The sequence below is a fragment of the Colobus angolensis genome, unplaced genomic scaffold (assembly GCF_000951035.1).
Source record: "Colobus angolensis palliatus isolate OR3802 unplaced genomic scaffold, Cang.pa_1.0 Scaffold160, whole genome shotgun sequence".
Taxonomy (NCBI): Eukaryota; Metazoa; Chordata; class Mammalia; order Primates; family Cercopithecidae; genus Colobus; species Colobus angolensis.
In genome coordinates, this window is record NW_012114711.1 from 8,912,718 (window position 1) to 8,928,794 (window position 16,077).

Below are 16,077 nucleotides of genomic sequence, written 5' to 3' on the forward strand. Positions count from 1 at the left end.
GACCCTGTAAGCATCTGTAACTATGGGTGCCTAATGTGTCCTTAAATCATCAAGAAAATGAGTGTTCATGACACTTCTCTCTTGCCTCCCTGTCAGAGGTGGCAGCTAAGGATGAATAAGTTGTAGACATGGACTTAGATAGTAACAGATAATACACAGCATTTGCTAAGTGCCAGGCATGCATAAACTCATTTATTCCCCCAACAACACAACATGTTAGCTATTATCTCATTTTTACAGATGAAGAAACTAAGGTACAAATATTTAAATAATTTTCTCAAGATGAGAGAGCAAGTAAGTGACAGGATCAGAATTTAGACTCCGAGAGTCTGGCTCAAGTGTTTATGCTCCCAATCTTTTGTGGAAAAAAATCTCTCTTTGATTTATTATGTACTTACTTTGTGCCAGGCACCGTTCTTAGATTTTTGCTGACCTTATCTTCCCTTCATTACAATGTTTTGAGGTAGTTTCAAATATTACTCCAATTTTAGAGGTGAGAAAATTGATGCCTATAAGATTTATAACTTGCCCCAGTTCACGTAGCTAGAAAGTTGTAGAACTAGGATTTGAATTCAGAACTTACAGATCTTACTTCACAGTCTTTTTTTTTCTTTTGCTAGTATATTCAGTGTTCTAGTTTCTATCTTATGATAAGAGGAGTAGAAAATCCTCATAGCAACACTTACAGTTTCTGTAAGGCAAAATGAGGTAGGATTTTGGTTGTTTACGTAGCAGGCTGGGACTCTGAAAGGGTGTTTTTGTTTTCATAGATCTCAACCCAAGTGGCTTTCTGTGAGAAGAAAAATAAAATCACAAGGAAATGGATGTTTATTAAGCATTTAATATGTGCTTGATAACTTTGAGTTCATTATTTTATCTATAGTGATAAATAACAGACATTAATTATTATCATATGAAAAGATTTATTGAACATTTCCCCAGTGGATTACTCATTGGATATCATGGACAGAGAAGGGAAGGGGGGGTACCCCATATTCTCCACTGAGGAATGGAGCTTTTTTTCTGTGATTTTGCTAACAGGGCCATGGGGGGATTGAACATTGAATTCTACACTGCAATCTTTGTAACACTGGACCTGAACCAACTGAGCTATTCACTGGTTTTGAGGGAAAAAAACATCTAAAGATCAAAGCAAGTTTCTCTCAAGATCCTGGTCAGACACCCTATAAATATTTTAATTTTGTTTGAACTTCAGAACATCAGGTTTGAGTACAGGATAAAGAAAATCTTGTTCTGTTGTCTTCCCTTAGAAAGTGAGATGGAGATAGGTTGTTTCTCCTGGGCTGTGAAACCGGGCAAGCACTTGTTTGATTCCTTTGCCTGGCGTTTTAGACAAGAATGAGCTGGTAGGTTATTTTACATCCATATGAAAAGGGAAGCTGATAAAGGTTTGTTGATTGGCCCAGGTAGGGTTCAGCTCAGGGAATGACTTCTGTGCTGACATCAAATAGCAGTGATTTCAGGTTTATGGCAGTTATCAAATATAATGATGTGAAATGAGACTGAATTGTGCTCTAATGGCAATAAAAATCAATCCAGGAGGAGTGGGGCTTCCGTCTGTTTTGCTGTTGCTCAGGGAGCTTGATTTTGGGCATTTGAGGCTGGTGGTCTGACTGTGAAAGATCAGATTTTGTGATTCCTCCTGAGTGAAAAATAGGGCATCCTGGATTGATGTGGTCACATGGGAACTTGGACAATGGTAGCCGTTTCCTAGCCAGACATCAACTGTCCCTTGTACAATTCACATTGAGGGTTATCTTCTTGAGATGAGAGTTCAACAAGAGGGAGGGGAGAAAAGGCTTGAGCAGGCTGTAATGAACCTGCTGATATTAAAATAGAGTAGCTAGAGAGAAAAGAGAAAAGAGAGAACAAAATTGAAAAACTAGGATAGCTATTGTAAAACCAGGCTATGACAGCTCTATATTTTTGTCCATTCAGAGCTTTATTTGGACATTTAGAAAATGATCCCTTATATTTTTTACAGGGTCTTTTTGTATAGTATTGTCCCAAGAGATGCTTTGCTTACCCAAAACAAGCAAATAACCAGAAACAAACCCATGGCTAAATAAGATTGAAAAATACTGTACAGGTTGAGCTTCCCAAATACAAAAATCTGAAATGCTCCAAAATCTGAAACTTTTTAAGTGCCAAAATGATATTTGGATTTTGTATTTGGGATGCTCAAAGTATAATACAAATATTTTAAAATATAAAGATAATTTGAATCTGAAACACTTCTAGTCCCAAGCACTTTGGATAAGGGACACTCAAGTTGTTTGTGATGCTTCTGTGGTCTGAATGTTAATGCCTCTCCAAAATTCATTCATTGAAATTCTGACCCCTAAAGTGATAGAGTACCAGGAGGTGGAGCCTCTGGGAGTATATTAGGTCATGAGAGCAGAGCTTTCATGAATGGGGTTAGTGGTCTTCTAAAAGACTCCCAAGAGAGATCCCTTGCCCATTCTACTGCATGAGAACACAGCAAAAAGGCACCCTCTATGAACCAGAAAGTGAGCTTCATCAGACATGTAATCTGCCAGTTCTTTAATCTTGGACTTCCCAGCCTCCAGAATTGTGAGAAATAAATTTCTGTTGTTTATAAGCCACCTAGTTTATTATATTTTGTTATAGCAGCCCAAATGGACTAAGATCTCTTTGCTTTTTAAAGTTTGCCTTGCACATACATTTATTAGAGGCCTCAAGAATAGCATTGTATTGCATACAATTGCATTGTATGCTACGTGTAAAATAAGATGTATATAACTATCTCTGTTCAACCAGAAAATTTAAACACTTATTTGACCATGGAGAATTTTTCCTATTACTGTCCTGTGGAGCTAGTGTTTTAGACATATGTTTTCAGATGTCCATTTTTTTCTAATTACATTTAGGAAACTGCCTCATTAGCCGACAGTGCTTGAGAGAAGGTGATTTTTTGGTACATGCAGGATATGAACAGGGTTAGACATTCCCCAAGTTTTGAAATCTGACTCATTTTCAGGGTTTGGAGGATGCTACCCAACATTCAACTGTGGCCACTAGTATGGGGGAAAGTATTGCCTATTTTGAGATATTAGAGGCTCACTAAGCTGAGCTAGAAAGAGTATTCCCAAGGCAAGGGACCTCTAGTTCTAGCTCTTGCTGATTTCCTTTTTTTGAGACAGAGTCTTGCTCTGTCGCCCAGGTTGGAGTGCAGTGGTGTGATCTTGGTTCACTGCAACCTCCACCTCCTGGGCTCAAGCGATTCTCATACCTCAGCCTCCTAAGTAGCTGGATTACAGGTATGTGCCACCACACCCAGCTAATTTTTGGCATTTTCAGTACAGATAGAGTTTTGCTATGTTGGTCAGGCTGGTGAACTCCTGGCCTCACGTGATTTGCCTGCCTCTGCCTCTCATAATGCTGGGATCACAAGTATGACCTACTGTGCCTGGTCTCCATTTTTTAAAGTCTTAATCTTACATTTAGGAAAGGAGAGATGCATAGCCAAAGGAGAGTGTGGGGTGAAAATGACCAAAGGAGAGTGTGGGGTGAAAATGGGACTCAGTGTGTGGTCCATCTTTAGGTAAAGATAAGGGGAGCCAGAGGGATAAGTAAGGGGCAAGGTTTAGGAGAATTTACTAGGATTCTGGCATCTTTGCTGTGGTTTTCCTTGGTGTGATGGTTGGTTTTGGGTTTCAACTCGACGGGATTAAAGATACTCAGGGAACTGGGAAAGCAGTATTTATTTCCCATGTTTCAGTAGGTACTTAGCTTGTCCCTATTCTGCTGAAAGGGAAACCCAGACAGTTTGGCATTAAACTGGAATGAATGGGCTGCTCCGGGTGTGTCTGTGAGGGTATTTCTGGAGGAGGTTGGGACTGAACCGGGGAAGATCCACCCTCAGTGTGGGAGGACATGATCTAATCACCATGGAGCCTGAGTAAAACAAAAAGGTGGAGGAAGGGGAATTCTTCCTCTCTCTTTCTTGGAACTGGACACCCATGTTTTCCTGCCCTTGAATGTCAGAACTCCTGGTTCTCCACCCTTTGGACTCTGGGACTCAAACTAACAGTCTCAGGTAGAAAATTACACCATCAGCTCCCCTAGTTCTGAGGTCTTTGGACTTGGACTGAGCCATACTGTAGGCTTTCCTGGTTCTACAGTTTGCAAACCTAGCCTGTCTATGGGGAACTTCTCCACTTCCCCATAATCTGTTAAACCAATTCCCCTAATAAATCCCTCTTCATATATCTCTCCAAATGTACTACTGGTCTGTCTCTCTGGAGAACTCTGACTAAAACAGTTGGTCAAATCTCCTTGAAGCTCTACAGCATCTTAAGAGAATACAGAGACCTTCCAGGCTGGCTAGCACAGGACACTTTATTGTCCTCTTGTAGAACAGGAGACTATGGCAGCATCTGCAATATGATGTCTTAAGCTTATCTCAAAGTTTAGTGCATATTCTTTGCCAAGTCTTACATAGTTCTCAAGAGAGTCTTTATTCCAAAATTTCATTGTGCAGCCTTGTCTGGCTGTGAGGCCCCTAGTTGCATGCCACCTGTATTAATTTAGAGGTTTTCATTTCAAGTAATCAAGGTACGACTTTAATTGCCTTAAGCCCCAAAGAATAATTTAGTGGATTACCTACAGGAAAGTTCAGGAATACTGTTTCAGACACAGCTGGATTCAGGGGCTCAAGCAATTTCTTCAAGTTTTGGAGTCAGTCCGTGTCTGCGAGTTTGTCTCTCTCACTTCCCTTCCCTGTCTCTATGATTCAGCTCTGCCTTCCTTTAAGCTGACTTTTGTCACCGGCAAGCTCTCTCCATAAGACAGAAAAATGTCTTCTGGAAACTCCAGATTCACAATTTCATAAGCCAGCAACAATTGAAACATACTTTCCCTTTCTCAGGGTCTCTAGCAAAAATCTTTGAATTCCATTTCCTGGGCCGATTTGAGTGTAAGCTTATTCCTGACTCTCTTGCTGTGGCCAGGGTGCTGGAACACACTGCTTGGCTAGGCCAGGGTCACATTCCCACTTCTGATTTGGGGGATGAAGCATAAGTGGTATGCAATGGACTGAATGGGAGAGGTCTTTCCTTAAAGGGAAAAGGGAGCTACACTGGGAAGGGAAAAACAATAGATATCCTTTCTGATAGCCTCACTGCTCTCATCAGAGGATGGGAGGTGCAGAGAGGGGAGTGCAGGGTATTTTATCAAGAGAGAAATGACAAATCAAGCCATCTTTGCAAACATTGCATAAAAATTGCTTAGGATAAAACCAGGGAGATGCTTGTATTTTCTTGTGTGACTCATTGTAACGTATGCTTATGTTGGCTGTTCTATGTTTGTCTTCTGCTGTCCTCCATCCATTCTCTGCTACCTCTGTCCTGTTCAGGACTTTGGCTTCTATGGACTGTGTCACCTGGACTTCCTAGAGCTGTGACTTCCAAGAGGGTTTGGAGAATGGGAGGCACCCACAGGAAGCTGGAGGCAGAAGAGGAGAAGTTGGGGTGTTTCTTACCCTGATCCTTTCCTGTGCTGGCTGGGCTGCAGGTCAGCAGTGACTGCAGTTCATCAAATTGAGTCCTACCTGGGCATCCCTCTTCTTTAGTTCCAACAACTCTGTTTTGTCTCCTTGCCCCTGCAGCCTAGAGAGGTGGTTATGATGTCTGGCTGCCTGCTGTTGCTGGTACTGAGATTACTCATCTTTCCTTTTCAGTTCCCCAACCCTACCCCTGCCCCTGCCCTTGCCCCTGTAAATAGTCCCTTCCTTACATTCTCTATGGAATCCCACTGAGTGTGCCTTTTTCTTCTACGTCTTGATCTTCATCCATAAACATAGCAGAGATTTTGAAAGATCTTGAAATTTGTTTCCCTCACTTTCAGTGTCAGTAGACATAAATATCCAAACCAATATGTGCTTTTACCTAGTAGAAGAATGGGGAGAAAAGCCTTTTGAAAGGTGTGAAGGGAACCTTATAAGGTTATAAGATGGACCAGTTCATAAATAAGGATATAGGAGAGAGGGCTGTAAAACACACACACACACACACACACACACACACACACACACACACACACACACACACACACATACACGATCCCAGCTGCTGGATGGCGTGTGAGGAGCTGAGAATGTTTTCCCAATTCCATTGGAAATGATCCTCTTAGTGACGGGCCTGTGGTTCACTTTTGTTATCTACTGTTTACCAGCCCCATATGATTAGCCTTGGTGGTTTGGAGGAGAGGCTGTAAAGACCCTAACATGAGGAAGGAGGAGGAGGTGACAGTTTAAGAAGGTAAAGGCAGGAAGGAAGACTCAATGCTAGGAGGCTGTGGGGAGGAAAAGAGTGTGCAGAGAAAGCTAGCCAAGGAGAGAACAAGTTAAGCCTGAGTTAGGAATTGGTAGGATTCCCCTGTGGGTTCCTGTAAAAATTGCAATTTGGCTTCCACAGCAGACTTCTGATCCCAGGTTTTGTAGATGGACCATCTGGGAGAGTATTTGAACCCACCTGGATCAGCTCACTCAACACACTGGGGTTCCTCTGGATTCTGCTGTTTTTCCTGTGCCACATCAAGGACGCTCATCAGAGGTGAGTCATGACTGCGGCTGTAGTTGGGCATGCTTTGTTAGGTGAGGCTGTGTAGGTAATGGAAAGGAACCTGGGCTAGGAGTTTGAAGCTGTTGCATCTGGTTTCTAACACTCAGTTTTTGACTTGAGAATAAGTTATTTAACTGCTGAATCTCACTGCCCTGGACCATTAAAGGGAGGTAATGCCGTCTCTACTGTTTTCATCATAGGGTGATTGTGAGGCATACAATCCGATTTGAACACGAAGGACTTTATTTGAAAGCTTTTAAAAACATTAACACCATAGTTTCTATTCTCTCACAGTCATTGTTTTGAGGGAAATAGATACAATTCTTCCTTGGTATACACAGGAATTGGTTCCAGGACACCTGCATCTACCAATATTCGCCTATACTCAAGTCTTACAGTCAGTCCTTCAGAATCCTTGGATATAACAATTTGCTCTCTGTATATGCAGGTTTTACACCCTGTGATTATTGATATTTATGATCCACATTTGGTTAAAAAGAAAATTCCCCATATAAGTGGACTCGGGCAGTTCAAACCCATGTTGTTCAAGGGTGAACTGTATATGTACATACATATCACAGCAATGTTCTGAGTACACAATATACGCATGAACACATCTCTAGTAGAACTTAAAGGAAAACCCCTTGTCCTTGCTCCCTAAATAGGAGTTAGACCATGTGTAATCATCATGCCAAGCTAAGGAATTTGGATGGACCAGCATTTTAACAAGCCTGTCCCCAAAAACAGGGACCCTGGAAGTCGCCCTTTGAGAACAGAGTACTATGATCATTTGTATTTGGGAAATTACCTCCCTTTGTGAATTTCTTGAAGATTTACAATCTGCATTAGCATATTAAAGGGTTTTGTAAGTACTAAGGTGAAGAGAGTAGCCTGCTTAATTTTGTTTTATCCCATTTTGTCTATTCTTATTTAAACAAACAGCTCTTTCATAAAGAAGACAAACTCTTTTTTTTTTTCTTAACAACTCTTGAAATTAATGACCCCCCAGAGCTCATTTTGGGGAGATAATGAAGAGAGATTATGATAAAGGAATCCTGTGCTTATAATCGGGTTTTAGTGTATTCATTCTAATGGTCAATGTTGACAGGATGGATTAGAGAGGGGGAAATGAAGGCATAGGGGGACCAATGGAGAGGTTTTGATGGTAATACAGAGGCAATAGCAAGGGGAATGATGAAAGGGAACCAGACATTTAAGAGAGAATTAACCATTCAGTACTTGACTGATGGATTATGAAGAGATAGCAGGCTATGAACTGAAACATATTTTAAAAGTTATTAAGCATACTGTATAACAACAGTGCTGATTAAGTGCATATTATGTGCAAGGCGATGTTCTAAATGTTTGTATTATATCCTAATATAATCTTTGCAAAAACTGTATCAGGGAGGTGCTATCACTTTATAGATGATAAAACAGTTACATAGAGGTTTAAGCTATGCCCAAAATCACATAGTTAATAAGTATAGGCACTGAAAAACTATTGTCCATGGACCCAGTTTGGTCAGTCATTTTGTTTCATATGTTTGAGAACTAGGAGTGGTTCTTTAACACTTTTAAATGGTTGAGGAAAAAGTATAAAGAAGGTAACATTTCATGATGTGAAAATTATATGAAATTTAAATTTCCATGGATAAAGTTTTATTGGAACACAATAAATTTGTGTATATTCACTGATTGCTTTTGTGCTGCAACAGTAGAGTTCTTTAGTTGTGACAGAGACCTTACAGACTGCCAAGCTGAAAATATTGAGTATGATGTCCTTTACAGAAAAAGTTTGAAGATGCCTGAATAAGTGGCATAGCCAGGATTCAAATCTGAGATTCAAAGGTCAGGTTTTGTGAAGTCAAAAACCATGTAGAGCCTGGAAATGCATGCTTAAGGCCTGGTGTGCCTTCGGGGAGCTCAGATCGTCAAGAGACGGGTTAACTAAGCAGCTGATCCCACGTGGCAGTTGTTACAATGGTGGGAAAGATGGAGCAGTATCTTAGGATCTGAGAAACACCACCTCAGTGGGGCTGGGGGCAGGATGTGTCAAGGAAGTTTAGTCAAGTATGGAAATGCGACATGAAGGTCATAAAAAGATAAAGTGCTGTGCCAAATGACACCGTAGCGAAAAGCTTTCCCTGTGGTCGGTTCCTGCTTCCACAGGTTCCTTGCTTCTTGGCTAAAGAAGGAGCCCAGCATTCAGCAGGAACACCTGGTGTGAAGAAACAGACTAGATAGCGCTTGGAGGTTTAATATCATGTTCTTGGGGAAAACAGAGGCTTCTAGTGTTAAAATAGAAATTGAAAGTGGTCTCTAGGAGCTTTACCAGCTTTGTTTAATAGGAGCAAGCTGGTGATAGAATTGACACTAACACAATTTCTTCCATTCAGGGCTGTTGTGAGCAGCTTTACTACAGAAACCCTTTTGATCCCAATACCTTGATCAGATCCATTTTACTTCCAGCTAGGAAGAGGCTGACGTTTAAGTGCACCTGCCCACTGTGTTCTGGGGAGAGCATATGTTGTCAGTCTTCTCCACAGGCTCTTTCTGCATTGTCCCTGGTACTCCTAGAAACTGCTTCCTCTCAGTGGCAGATAACAAACATGTGAAAAACAATGCTTTCGTTATATTCATTACAATGTGTCCCAGCAACCCTTAGACGGCTCACCTTGCTTTTTATGCCAGGGTAATATTTGCCCATCCAAGAAATTAGGCACAAAGTGAAAGGAGAAATGAGACGCAGCTGCCATGCAATGCTGACTCAAGAACTCGTTGTGTCCGTCACACAGGGAGATCTCATTAGTGTTGTATTCTGCGCAGCCAAGTTTGCTTAAAACGAGCATCAGAGCCCTGGAAATAGCTTTCTGCTTGTTGGTTGCCATCATGAGAATTGAACCTTTTGTTCTCCGATTCGATCAATATTTCTTGGGTGCCTGCTTTACCTGTCCAGGCAATAGCGACACCATGGCATTCCAAATCCAGCATGGCCCCTGCCACCAGCAAGCAGTGTATGGTGTCAAGGGGGCAGAGATGTCAGCCACATACTCATGTAGTCCAATCTGAACCTTGACTGTGGCCAGCGCTACGTAGAAGAGTGCTAAGGGGGCAGGTAACAGGAGAATTTGATCTAGTCAGCAAGGATAGAATTTGAGGAAGGGAGGAACTAAGATTGAAGATGAACATGAGTTACCTAGGTGGCAAAGGGGAACAACAGAGTTCTGGGCAGAAGAAACCACGTTGGCTTTCCCTCTCCTAAGCAGCTTTGCCTGGCTCAGTGGCTCATATATGGCTAATTTTAAAAAGCCAAGGTTGCTTCCCCTCTTCCACAAGTCCAATTGAACTTTGTCATGTGCTTAACATGAATTCATTTGTGTTTTATTTGACTTAATTTGGCTCATTCAGTCAACAGCCTTTAATGACAGCTATGTGCTGTATAGGAATACTGAAATGGAAACATCATCATGGCCATCATCCCCAGAGCTACCGTTTATTGGGCTCCTACTTGGGATCTAGGCAGACCTGTGTGTGATTTCCAGTTGAGGGCTGTGGCCTGGGTCAGAAACTTCCTCTCTCTGAGATTTAGTTCCTAATCTCTTTAAAAATAAACGGGCTGGTGATGTTTGTTTAATCTGATTATCATGACTATTAAGTGACATACTGGAATGTGTAGCACAGTTCCAGGAACAAGGCAGACATTTGATGAAGTCTGTTGATTGAATAACGGCATTTGTCTTGAACCAGTCCTGAACTTTGGAGTCCAGCCTATTTTTAGTTTATGCATAGATCATAAGGTTTTAAAAAACTCTCTACCTACAAGTTCTGGTCTCATTATATCCAGAGACAAATATGTCACCTAATAACCTTCAGTCATTTCTTCTCTGGCCAAAGCATAAATGCATTATTAAAGAATCATTTATTTATATATTTCTAAAAGTTGTATAATGATTGATCCAGGTAGGTGCTAGAGAAAAATGTGAAGTTTTTTAAAACTGTTATAATCTATGAGTTTTAAAATGGATTGATGGTTACAGAACTCATGAAAGCTGCTAATTTTTTTACATAAACACTCGAAAAAGGAAATGTAGGCATAGCTCTGTCATTTTTAAATTTTGTATGCTATTTTGACTCAAATTCTATCCAAATAACATTATTTCTTTTCATGTCTACTGTGACATCAGTACTACCCACAGGACACCCATAATGCTTGATTAGAAAATATGTTATCAGTGATGGAACCATGTATTTTGCTATTTGATGCCTCCCAAACCTGAAATAGCATTATCAAGGCACTAATCTGCAGAGTGTATCACATCCCTTTATTGTGTTTCAGAGAAGTGAGGGAAATGAAAGATACAAATGGGTCTAGCAATCTTGAGAGTGAAGTGAGCAGGGAAACAGGGCACAGAGGGAAGATTTCAAGGTCTGTCTATTTGATGTCAGATTGCATAAGATGGAATCATGAGCCTGACAGAAAGTGAACCAATGAATGGAAAGTCTCCTATGAGGTCAACCCTTCCCTTTCCAGCACCACTCAGATCACTACCCACCCCCATCCCCATTTCTCATCAGAAATTGGCAGTTGGTGATTAGCAACCTATTATTTTTTCTCAAATGTTTAGAGAATGAAGTCTACAGCTGTGGAAGTAGTCTGATGTGATATCTTTGAACCCAAATGGGCTGGCATTTTTTTTCTTGCATGTACCCTAAGTTCCTATTTTCTATGCCTGAAGCTCTTTCATTCTTAGGAGAATTGTGTTTCTTACTTCTATCCAAATGAATAAACAAAAGCAGATGACCCTGTGTTTCCACCTTCTGAATTTTTGCTGAGAAGCTTATTGGGGTGGTAGGTTCATAGATTCTGCCTGAGTCCTAACTGGGATCATTCACTTAGTAGCTGCACAACTTTGTTACTTAATCTCTCTGTGCCCATGTTTATCATCTTTAAAACAGGGAAAACAGTAGTTCCTGCCTCATGGGATTGTTGTCAGATTTAATGTATCAACATGAGAAAAATGCTTAGAATATGCTTCATGGCATACAAGCAGCTTAGAAAAATGCTTCATGGCATATAATCAATGCTAATTAAGTTAAACATAAAAATAAGACCACCAGCTTTCTCCTACTCAGGATTAAATGACTGCAATTGCACTTACCTTCCCTTATAAGATTTCTTGTAAAACTTTGATTCAGTAGATATGATATAGAAGAAAGTAAGTAAATATGTCCAAACAGCACTATTTATGAACTCTTTAAATACAAGTTGTGTCTATTTAATTCAAACCCTCTGGAAAGGATTGGAATGATCTTTTTGCTAGCACAGACTTCACAGAGCATCACCTAGGTTTGGGGCTCAAAGGAAAGGTGAGGCTTAGCTCTGCTTCCAGTCAGCATATTCTGTAATTACACATTTTTAATTTATCCTGGTGCAAAGTTAACTTTCTATGGATAATCCATTGCTACTTCAATACTATGTGCTTCTCTGCCTCCCTTTCACTAATTTGTGTAGGGTTTTTAAAGGCTTACTTAAGAGCATGATGTTGTAATTCATTTTCCCCTACACTTATCTGATGACTCAACAGTATTTAGTAAAAATAATCCCATTTTAAATGTAAAGAGACAAAATAAATGAGAAAAATATATCATAAAATGGGAATTAAAATCTGAAACCCTTATTTGCTCATGACATTTCTTTCTTAACACCAAGGAGATATGTTTTATAATCTCCATTTTCATGAGATTTCTCTAAAATCTTAGAACACTCATCTCTCTGGGTTTCTGAGAAAATCAGTCTTTGCTCTTCTGCAGAGTATGACAAAGGCATTAGTTGACTGGATAGCATGGGAGTCAGAGCCTGTGAAGCCAGGCTGAGGTGAGTCCAGTCACATGACTTGCTGTGAAGAAAGGGGCATCATAGGCCCATCAGGGTGGTGCAGGTGGGAACGTGGGCATCGGGCACTAGAGACCTGTGTTCCCTAATTCTCTGAGACAAATTAGTTCTTGTTTTATCAAACTAAAATGTGGCCAGTGTGCATTTGGCAGTATGCCAGAGAACAAGGATCTCAGAGGTCGTGAGGCCTGTAGTGGTGCTAGTAGGAAGAGATGGCCTCTAGCTTAATTTTAATTTTTTGCCATAGTTTTAATTCTTGCTGTTGCTCGTTGCTCTTCAGCTGCACGGCCTATGTCTTTTCCTCTAATGCAATAATTCTCAGTCAGGGGTGGTGCTGTCCCCACAAGGCCAGGGGACATTTGACAAAACCTGGAGATATTTCGCTTGGCACAAGCACAGGCAGTGGGATGGCATCAGCACTTAGTGGGTAGAGGCCAGGGATGCTGCTAAACATGCCATGATGCACAGCATCACGCGGAGTAACAATGAATTACCCAGCCCCAAGTCTTTCTAGTGTCACAGTTGAGAAACCTTGCTGAATGTGACAAATTTATTCCTGCCTCAGGGTCTTTGTACTGGGTCTTCCTCGTGCCTGAAGCATTCTTCCTCCATACCCTCTCCTGGCCAGTGCTTTATGGCATGCAGGTCTCCATTTGAATGCCATCTCCTTAGAGGGACTTTCCTGATGGCTCCACTTAACCCAAGCCTCTTCCTTCTATTCTCAGTTACTCTTTATCAAGCCCTCCATTTTATTTGTTTCATAGCACTTAGCCCTGTGAATTATGAGTTGCTCAATAAAGATGTTCACTTTATGAATCATGTATTTTGCTTTTCACAGAACAAAGAAATAACAAATGCATTTGAGTTTTTGATATGTCTTCTGTGTATTGCCATTTCTGGGAAGAAAATTTTCCAACACCAACAAAACCCTTTTCACTTGTTGAAAAACGCAAAATCATTCTGTGGCAGTAATTAATTTTTTTTTTTTTTTGCTTTCACCTAATTAAATTTGTGTAAAGAATAAGGAAATTGCTTTATCATCTGCAGGAGAAGCAAGTTTCCCACACCTGACTTCAATCACTCTGAGTAACTACTTCATTAGGATGGAGGCAAGCCAGTGACAGATCATTAATTTTCATGGATATAATCTGGGAAGCCAAATGCTTGTAGCAAGAGAGTCTGGCAAAAATAAATGTATTAGCACTTATTAAAAAAAAGTTGCAAGTCTGTTTGCATCCTGTCTCTGTTATGTTATAAATTTAATATAATCACCAAAAAAAATCACACACATCACAATGCCTCTGTTATGTTGTAAATTTAATGTAATCACCAAAAAATACACTTCCTGCTGAGGAAGGAAATATAGATAGTATCTTCATCCTTTAACATGCTGGGTCTTACATTCATGAATTTGGATTTTTTAAGGCTAGTGAAAAGACATAAAATGAAACCAAATTTAGGAATATTTTTATCTTTCTTGCTGCAATTTGACTGTTTTGATATTTTGAGTAGGATGAAAACTAACAATAAGTACCTAATAGAAAATGTATTCTGTCACATTTACCTTCCCTTATCTTTATGCCTATCTTTATGCCCATACCCACCTGATAGTTTTAAAACACAACTGTCTCAGTACTTCAAAGACGATCTTAACATGAGAAAAAAAATAGGATTATTGGCAAATTCTGTGTTTCTCCAAACTAATTAATTTTTAGGAAGGGATCTTGGTCTCTCTGAATTTTTCTGTACTTTCTGAGAAATTAAAATCTGGGGATACCAACAGTGCCATGCCAATCTACACATCTTGCAAGATTATTGTAGTAATTTAGAAAATGTTTTTGTGAAGTACTTTATAGACATTAGCTAAAATGAATAAACTTTTCTTCTTCAAAGACGAAGCCTTTCCTCTGTCCTTTTTTTCTCTTTGAGACCAGTGCCTGCCAATAAAGCTTGATTCATTTGTAATACACATGGAGTCTGGGTATGAAAGTCAGATTCAAATTAAGATGTGTGCTGATTTACTATTCAGTAAAATGATGACAGCTGTAAGTATTGAAATTACATCCAAATATAGGCTTTACCACTTGCTAACCATGTTGGGGAATTTACTTTGCCCCTTAGAACATCCATGTTCTTCATCTGCAAAATGGAAACAATGATGAAATGAGATTTTATGTTATGTACCTGGTACATTGTAGATTCTCAGTAAACTGTTCTTCTTCTTATGATAATTGTCATATTAGATCTTGAGATGTACCTTGTAGAGCTGAATCTCCTTTGTCCTTTTTGTTGTTATGTTTGGTGTGTGTGTGCGTATTTAAAAATTAAGTTGTCATAATTGTCATTAACGTTTGCGGTAACTTAAAATAGGCTTTTTGTCATTCCTAAAGAGTATTTTTTATTTTTCTCAAGTCCTAAATTTTATTTAGAAACAGGAATTTGGGGGCCAGGCATGATGGCTGACGCATGTAATCCTAGCACTTTGGGAGGCCGAGGTGGGCGGATCACGGGGTCAGGAGATTGAGACCATCCTGGCTAACATGGTGAAATCCCGTCTTGATTTCACAAAAAATTAGCCAGGCATGGTGGTGGATGCTTGTAGTCACAGCTACTCGGGAGGCTGATGTGGTAGAATCGCTTGAATCCAGGAGGCAGAGGTTGCAGTGAGCTGAGATCGCATCGCTGTGCTCCAGCCTGGGCGACAGAGTGAGACTCTGTCTACAAAAAAAAAAAACAAATAAACAAAAAATGGAATTCTGTATTGTCTTAATATGCCTAATATATTCCTCAATTTCAACTATCTATTAAAGTAAGTACATTTTCTGTATCCCAAGTAAAAATAAGTGGTCCAAACAAAATTAGCGGCCTCAGTCCTTTAAACCAAGACTGTCCTTCAAAAATCTGGGAGGTATGGTAGCTGTAGATAAATTTATGTCTATTTTTTATTTGTCATTTTAATCACAATAATGCCAGTTGATAGTACTCTCTGTGTAAAAATTTGCTGAGTAAATGAGAGAAGAAATGACTCCCAGAACTACAGATGCTGGCTTCCAGTTTCCCCTTTGTATCCCAAATAATCATGTCATGGAGAAGAAGATTGGAAACCGGGGAGCAGGAAATGAGACAGTATACATTAGAAGCAATCGTCACAGGTAGAATACTAGGAGGTATAAATACAGGTCCTGTTACTTCATAGCTGAATTTACCTGGGCAACTTACTTGACCAACTTGAGTGCCAGCTTATAAAATAGCAATTATATTATATTATAAAATAGCAATAATAATAATTCCTTTCTTTAGAAGTGTTGCTTTGGGAGGCCGAGGTGGGTGGATCACAAGGTCAGGAGATTGAGATCATCCTGGCTAACACAGTGAAACCCTGTCTCTACTAAAAATACAAAAAATAAAAAAATAAAAAGATTAATTGGGCATGGTGGTGGGAGCCTGCAGTCCCAGCTAGTAGGGAGGCTGAGGCAGGAGAATGGCGTGAACCCGGGAGGTAGAGCTTGCAGTGAGCCGAGATCGCGCCACTGCACTCCAGCGTGGGTGGATCACAAGGTCAGGAGATTGAGATCA